This window comes from Apus apus, chromosome 1 (assembly GCF_020740795.1).
Source record: "Apus apus isolate bApuApu2 chromosome 1, bApuApu2.pri.cur, whole genome shotgun sequence".
Classification (NCBI taxonomy): Eukaryota; Metazoa; Chordata; class Aves; order Apodiformes; family Apodidae; genus Apus; species Apus apus.
In genome coordinates, this window is record NC_067282.1 from 169,895,898 (window position 1) to 169,903,439 (window position 7,542).

A 7,542-nucleotide genomic window follows, 5' to 3' on the forward strand; every position below is an offset into this window, starting at 1 on the left:
GAGAGAAAGCTGTAAATGTGTAAAAGTTTGCTATGCAGATTAGCATGGAGAGATAAATAAACTTCCTCATTTTTTTATGTATTACATATTTTTATGTATCCTCATGAAAATTTGAATATTTTGTTTGCTGCTGCAGAGCAAAATCCCAAAAAATCTACATGAGAGGGTAACTGAAGGATCAACAGAATATCTCAGCCATGAAACATGACAATCTTTGAACACATCTCCAGTTGAGAAGAAACATTTGCTTGGGAAACAAACCCAAAAGGTAACCTTGAGGAATCAAATCTTCCACAAAGAGGCCTTTTCATTTCCTATCTTTCCCCAAGCACTGTGATGTGAAGTCTTTGAAATGACAGTAGCTGCAAAATACAAGAACCCAGGCAGAGAACATGCCCTAGAGACATGCTGTGGTTCCAGCAGTTGTGAAGAAGACATTGGCTTGCAAAACAGCACCCAACTCCACACCTCTGCTATAAGCAGCACATGGCAGAAGGCAAAGACCATTCCCAAAAAGCCAGCCATCCACAAGGAATGCACCTGACAGTAACTTGTGTGAGAATATCTATCAGTTGTATAAATGCCGTTCATACAACTCACAGATTAAAACAAAATTGCTTTGGCTGTTCATCTATAAGCATAAAGCATCCTGGAATTAGGTGCCTCACTAAACTCTGGCCATCACATGTTTGTTCTCAAACATTGCCCTTTCTTCTGAGTGTTGTATATTTTAACCAGAAAAAGACACTGAGGTCCAGTTTTCTTTGAGAGGAGATTCAGAATATGACAACTTCTACTTTTGAAAGTAGATTGCTTTAGACACCTCTGAGCCTTGTTCTAAATATAAATCACCCATGCAGTATGCTTGTCAGCTTAGGCCAGACATGTCATACAAGGGTTGGTTGGTTTTTGTTGTTTTTTTTCACCTAGAGATAAGCAAACCTTAATGTAGAAACTTGAAAAACAACCAGACTACTGTCATCTTCAGTTGAGAGAAAGAAACAGAAGCACTGTGCTTAAACCCTTCTCTCATATATGGCTCATAAAATGTCAAGACTGCCATTTTCTTCTCCTGAAGTGATTTTGAGGATAATTTCCATTTTGATACAGATCCCAGGGAAGTAGATGGAACATCCTGTCATTGTTTTTTTCATAGCAGAAGAAGGACCTGATGTGAGACTGACTCATCAGCACCAGACATGATGGCAAACACGGAAGTCTCTGTGCCTTGAATGGGAATGGAATGCTCAGTACCAGCACAGTCCTGGTAGATCTTCAAACAAGTGTGCTCTTTATCCAGCTCTAATTAGGAAACACAGCTTTGCTGTGCTGTTCCCAGTGATATTGCACAATGTAAACCAAATTACCTGTCTAAAATCTGTGTATTTAAAACCTGTTTCAAATCAGTGATGTGTTGTCCACTTCTTAATCATTGGTTCATAGCACATATAATCAGTGCTTGTAAAAAATTTAGCTTTGTATCTTTAAGGATTGCATGTTTCCTTTGAAGCTGATGCTGATTTCAGCAGGCCCTGGGCAAGAATAACAGAAGTCTTGCAAGCCTCCATAGAGCTCCCTCCTCAGCATTGCTGTGGAGACAGGATCTTTGCACATCCCTGACAAGCCCTAACCTTTTCTCCCACCCTTAGCTCTCTGTGACTTTGCCCCCTTGGGTTGTGATTTCTCCATATTTTCATTTTTGAGGCTTCTCAGACTTTGATGCTGTTATAGACAGTACTGGAAGCCAGGAGCAGAGGAAGAATGTGGTAAGGAGAAGGATGTGATGAGATTGAGAGGGAAATTAGGGAATTCAGTGCCTGCCATGGTCCGGCAGTACTGAGTGCACAGTGTGGAAGGGGAAATGTGGACTGACATAATAGATAGACATGCTTTTGGAAGAGGGGACTCTTTGTGGGTAAGCAGACTTTATACTACAGTTAAGGTTTCTTATTCAATTTAGTGATACCAAGGAATTTTTGTAGGTTCCTGCAGATTTTTTCACAACATATGGAGTACCCTTTTCATATTAATATGAATGAATCCAGCAGGCACAAAATAACTTACTCAAAAAGAAATTATGACCTTGACTGCAGAAGAATGGATTGAGATCCTAAACACTACAAGCTGTGAAAATGTGCTGGTGAGACTCATTCTCACTCTTCATGTGAAGGAAATGAGGTATTTGGATCTCCAGGAATCTCCAGTCACACATGAGTGACATAAAAAGTTGACAGCTCTTCTTGGTAATTCAGATCTTCCTCTAAGTTTTGTCTTTCTAGACCATCTGTCAAAAAGATACAAACCCTGCACATCTAACAAGATGGTGAGAGCAGTTACAGCCGTAGACAAGAAATTAGTCAAGACTGTGCAGCCTGGTGACGCTGATCTCCTCTCTGTTACCATTTCTTTCACCTTGCAAGCTTTCCTAATCAATGCCCTTTTATCAGAGTCTTGTCCTTGTTCTGTATTTGAAGATCAGCTGAGATATCCTTAGTGTAACCAATCTATCAGCCGGATCTAGATTAACCATTCTATTTTCAGCCCTCAGGCATTTTTCTCATTAGACAGCTGAAGAGCAGCTTCTGAACCTAGACTGCCTCTTCAAAGTTCACCTTGCACAACAGCATCTCAACTGCAAGTGAGAGAAAAGGATACAAGAAAAAGCAGCTATTGTCAGAAATTGAGAGAGCTACAAAAGTGGGTCATGAGAGTATTTTACAACAGAAGCTCTAAATCTAGGAAATGGGTCAAAATGTAAATTATCCCAGAACTCTCAGCATCTAGTGGGGACAAGTGTCCATCTGCACACTGATTTCAAAGCTGTTTCGACATGCAGATTCACATTTTAAGTTCAAATGGCTCTACAGTGATCACCTGTCCTGAAGTCCTGTATAATACAAGCCTTAGGGCTCACTAAAGAAAAATCCTTCTTCAGATCCCACATCAGTACTTGAAATAAAGCATATATTAGGAAAAAAAAAAGCAATTGTATTTCCAGTGGTGGAGAATTTATCATAAGTCCTGTGCATTGAACTTCAGTGACTATTCCCACTGTTACAGCACTTGGATTTTATTTCTGGTCTGAATTTGTCTAGCTTCAACTTCCAACAAATTAGTTCTAGTCTGAAGCACTTTGTGTCTGATTTGAGTGCCCTCTATTATCAAATTTCAACTCCCCACGAAGACTATCAAAGGCTCAGGCTTTCCACACATTCATGTTGCATATAATTTGTGTGTGGTCGGTAGAGAGAAAGTAAGATTTATGATGTATACCTTCAATTAAAAAAATAATATTTCAAGATCAATTAATAAAATATTGTAGCATATATGCATTTTTTTTCAGAATGAAGATTGGCAGCCCTCACTCCTGGACTGCACAGGTCAGGTTTTGCATGCGGCCTGCAATTTGTATTGTAATTGCCACTGTGTGGAGCAACCTGACATTGATTGCAAAAAAATGGTTGTTGTGATTCTTGATAAAAATAACACACGCAAAAAGAAATAAAAATGCAAAAAACAACAACCCAAAACCTTTGTCAAATTTGCCTGACTACTAGTTTATATTTCAGCAGCCATAGCAGAAAATAAATATGTTACTTGGAAAGTAGCAATAGAGACACAAATCTTGCCTCCCAAAGCTATAAGCCATTTCTCTCTGAGCATAACCTCATTTATTTTTGTAACCCTTACCTCAGTTTCAAAAGACATGTGTGATATTGTAGCTAATTTTATCCTGATATCAAAGCTAATTTATTTTTCCTTTACATGGAGCATCAGGTAGCTGGAAAAACTATTTTATTTGCATAGAGCCGTGGCAAAAGTGCTCACAATATCCTGCATGTGTACAAGGTGTTTTCTCTGCAACTTAAAACCAACTGATTCCATTCTGTGCTTCACTTTTTTCAGGCCTGATCTTACTCCCTTTTACTCTGTCAGGGGTACTATGCCACTCTTCCTAGTGACAGCAGCATTGAACGTTTTAGGCGCTACTTTAAAATATGCCCGAGAGAAGCACTTTGCAGCCTCTCTCAGAGACCAAAACAGCTACAAAAAATACAAGGAAGAGTGAAACCAAGCCTAGTAGGATAATTTGTGTAACTGTGTTAATAGAATTGGATCTTCTGAAATGCCTTTGGATTCTTGTGGATTAAGTGAGTTATCCTCAGGACAACGTAAGTGACTAGTAGAGATTTCTAAAATTTCTTTTAAAATTTTCTAGATTATTCCAAAATCCTTTTGACAGTGCAAAGGTAAATTAAAGAGTGAGTAAATTCACTTTTTTGATGCTCATGGCTGAACAGTGGAAAATACATAAATTCTGTATTGCCTAAGTTAAGAGTTTAGATGTATTTTTCTTTAATCAGTTTACTTCACAAGTGAAATAAAATTTTTGTTTGTACAAAATAAAGGATCTGTTTAATATCTATTCTATGTGATATTTAATATATCACAGTCATTATGAAGGTGTTGAGAGTAAAGGCATAAAATGTGTGTTTTATTTATATAAATGATGTAACTATGTAACAGGATTATGTACATTAAAAAGATTACAGCCAATGAGAGGAAAGCAAATCTTTCCAAACAGCACAGTGCCCAGCAGAATGTAAATTAGAATGCATTTAAGTAGATACTGTGGCTTTGTGGAGTTTTTTCCCATTGTTTTTGAAAAAATATATAACTCTGAGGTATTTTTAGGTAAATAGAAGTACCAGGATACATGAAAATTATTTTCTGTAGGTTTATGTAAACTAAGAACAACCCAAAGGGGCAGCAGCTGGAAAAATAGTGAATATTTACCCTCCATGCTCCCAGAAGCATTTGCTGATGCAGAATAAAAGAAGAGTGAAATTAAAAACCAAATGCGTCAGAGGTGCAAAATCACTTAACACCAACGTTGCTTGCCAGTGTTCGTGGACATGAATGAGACCAGACAGGGTACACTGAGGCCACTTCAAGTAACTTCACACAACTGTGGCAGTGAGGAAGAACCTCACAGATGTTATAAGCATTATTTATGACTTTATTGAGACCTTTCTGCACAGCCAGCAGAGAGGTTAATATCAATGGGAGTTAGGTTTGCAAGTATCCACAGGTGGACTGGGGAAACATGAATGGAAGGAAAATACATGAAGAAGGGAAACAAATGTGCTTATTACAAAAATGACAAGTGCATTTCAGAGCAGGTAGTTACAAATTAATGATGTGATATTGGCTCTACAGGCCTTTACTGGGAAATAAAAACAACAGTGTCCTGATTGCTCAGGCCTTTTCTCTTCCTGTCAATGGACCAGGTATCAGCAGAGCCTCAGATCCAGAAAGGCACCAGCATCTGTTTGACTCCCCACCAGGGCTTGTCACACCCTGAGGCAAGGCTGAGAGCAGAATGGAGCACAGGGCACACTAATACATCAGCAGGGGTACTTGTCACATCAGAAAAAGATCCATAGGTCTCCTAAAGGAGTCTCATGCTTGTTCTTAGTGGGTCTGAGTGCTTCTGATTGAGCCTGGCCAGGTCTAACGAGGCTTGACAGGGAAGTAGGGCCCTCAGGGGTCTCTGGTGGTATTCTGGCAGATATGCACAGAAAGTCTCTGGGATAAAGACCAATATATAGCTGGGAATTTCGGTCTTGAGGTGTGCAGCTTCAGGAGATTAAAAACAGGTACCTTCCCTTGTAGTGCACAGACCATGCTATGTCCCATCTGGCTCTGCAAGTATAATGTATGAGGAAATTTCAAAAAAGGGTTTAAAGGAAAAGGTTGGTTTGTTCTTGTTTAGGACAGAGGTATCTTCCATCTTGTGTTTCAAGGGTGACATAAAATACGAGTCTGCAAATCAAAAACATATTTAGGAAGAAATTCTTCACTGTGAGGGTGGTGAGACACTGGAGCAGACTGCCCAGAAGAGCTGTAAATGTCCACTCCCTGGAAGCGTTCAAGGCTAGGTTAGAAGTGGTCCAACGTGGTCTAGTGGGAGGTGTCCCTGCCCATGCAGGGGGGTTGGATCTACATGATCTTTAAGGTCCCTTCCAATCCAAACCATTCTATGATTCTATGATCTCCAAATATAGCTCTGCTGTTGGCTTGGAAGTTGTTTGTGACACTAGAAAATGGCTTCCAGCGCAATATGGGTGACATAATGAAATGTCTTCCCTCTGAAAAGGTAGCAGATCCTCACAGAATTAAATCTCCAAGTTTAGAACAAAGTTAGCAACCCTTTTTAAAGCAGTTCTTAGCATACACCCTTGATACAATTGTACATTTCTTTTAAACTAATGAGAGGTTTCCAGTAGGCTAACCTGGAAGTCTGATATCACAGCATATATTTAGCTGGATGTATTTTCTTCAGTAAAGCTGCCAGTTTATTCATTAGCCCTGCCTTCACAAACCAACAGTCATTTGTTAAAACCTTAACTTTCTATTTTTGTGCATGAAGTTTCTGCCAACATTTCTGAAGACTGCTATCTCTCTCATCTGTCTTTTTCAGACTAGGCATACTGCATCTAAAGTTTGAGGTAGGTTTTCTGGGACGAGTTATCTGGGACATTTCATCTAATTTAAACCTACTCTTCCAGTCTTATTATTGTCTTTGTACAATACCATGTAAATACTTAATAACAGTTCTATATGCATAAGCAAAACATCATCAGCCATTTCCCTGTTACAATATCAATTTTGTAAAAGACTTACAGTTCTCCAGGCTGTTTAGCCTGTGCTCATTATTTAAATGTGCTCCAATTGCAGACTGATACACGCATTCACCACTTCTATGCACTGCTTCTGTGCATAGAGCTGTTACTGCTTCAGAGCAGCTGGTCATGCATGATTATAAGCAGATACAGCTCTACTTTCATCCTGTCTACAATCTTGATGTATCTGTCCTCTGCTGAAAACGAGTAATGCGGCTTCATGACAATTCAAGTGTCATCACACTGTGTTAACAAGGCCTTCATATCAGAGGCAGGAGGAAATGTGTTGACACCTTGTTTACAACCACCCTCTGTGGACATCAAGTACTGACTGTCCTTTCACTCACATCTATTTTACATTGGTGCAATTCCACCAGGTTTACAGGTACTGTTCCTTGATAGCCATCTGAGAAGAGAATCAGCTTTGGAATTTGCCAAGTCTGCTCATTCTGGAATTGAATGTTGGTTTAAGATCTCAGACTTGCAGAATGGTTTGAATGTCATTGTGCATAATAGTGTAGTTTTAAATTTAAAACAAAACAGAACAGTTTAAATGTGTGATAATAAATATTAAAGCATAATAAAGCATAAACTTGATATTCACTGAACCATTATTTTTTTTTCATCTCTGAGTGCTTAAGGCTAGCAATTTGGTCTGGCATTCAAATGTGGGCTAGTGATTTCAGTTTTAAATCCCTGGTATGTCATTTATTTTATGTCACATATTTTTAGATTGAGACTTAAAAGAATTATTTTTTTTCTCAGTGTTCAAAATCTGTTCTGTTTTTAAAGTATCATCATATTGAGTGAGATGCATCTAGAAAGAAGAAGCAAAAATATAGATTCCTCTGTATCT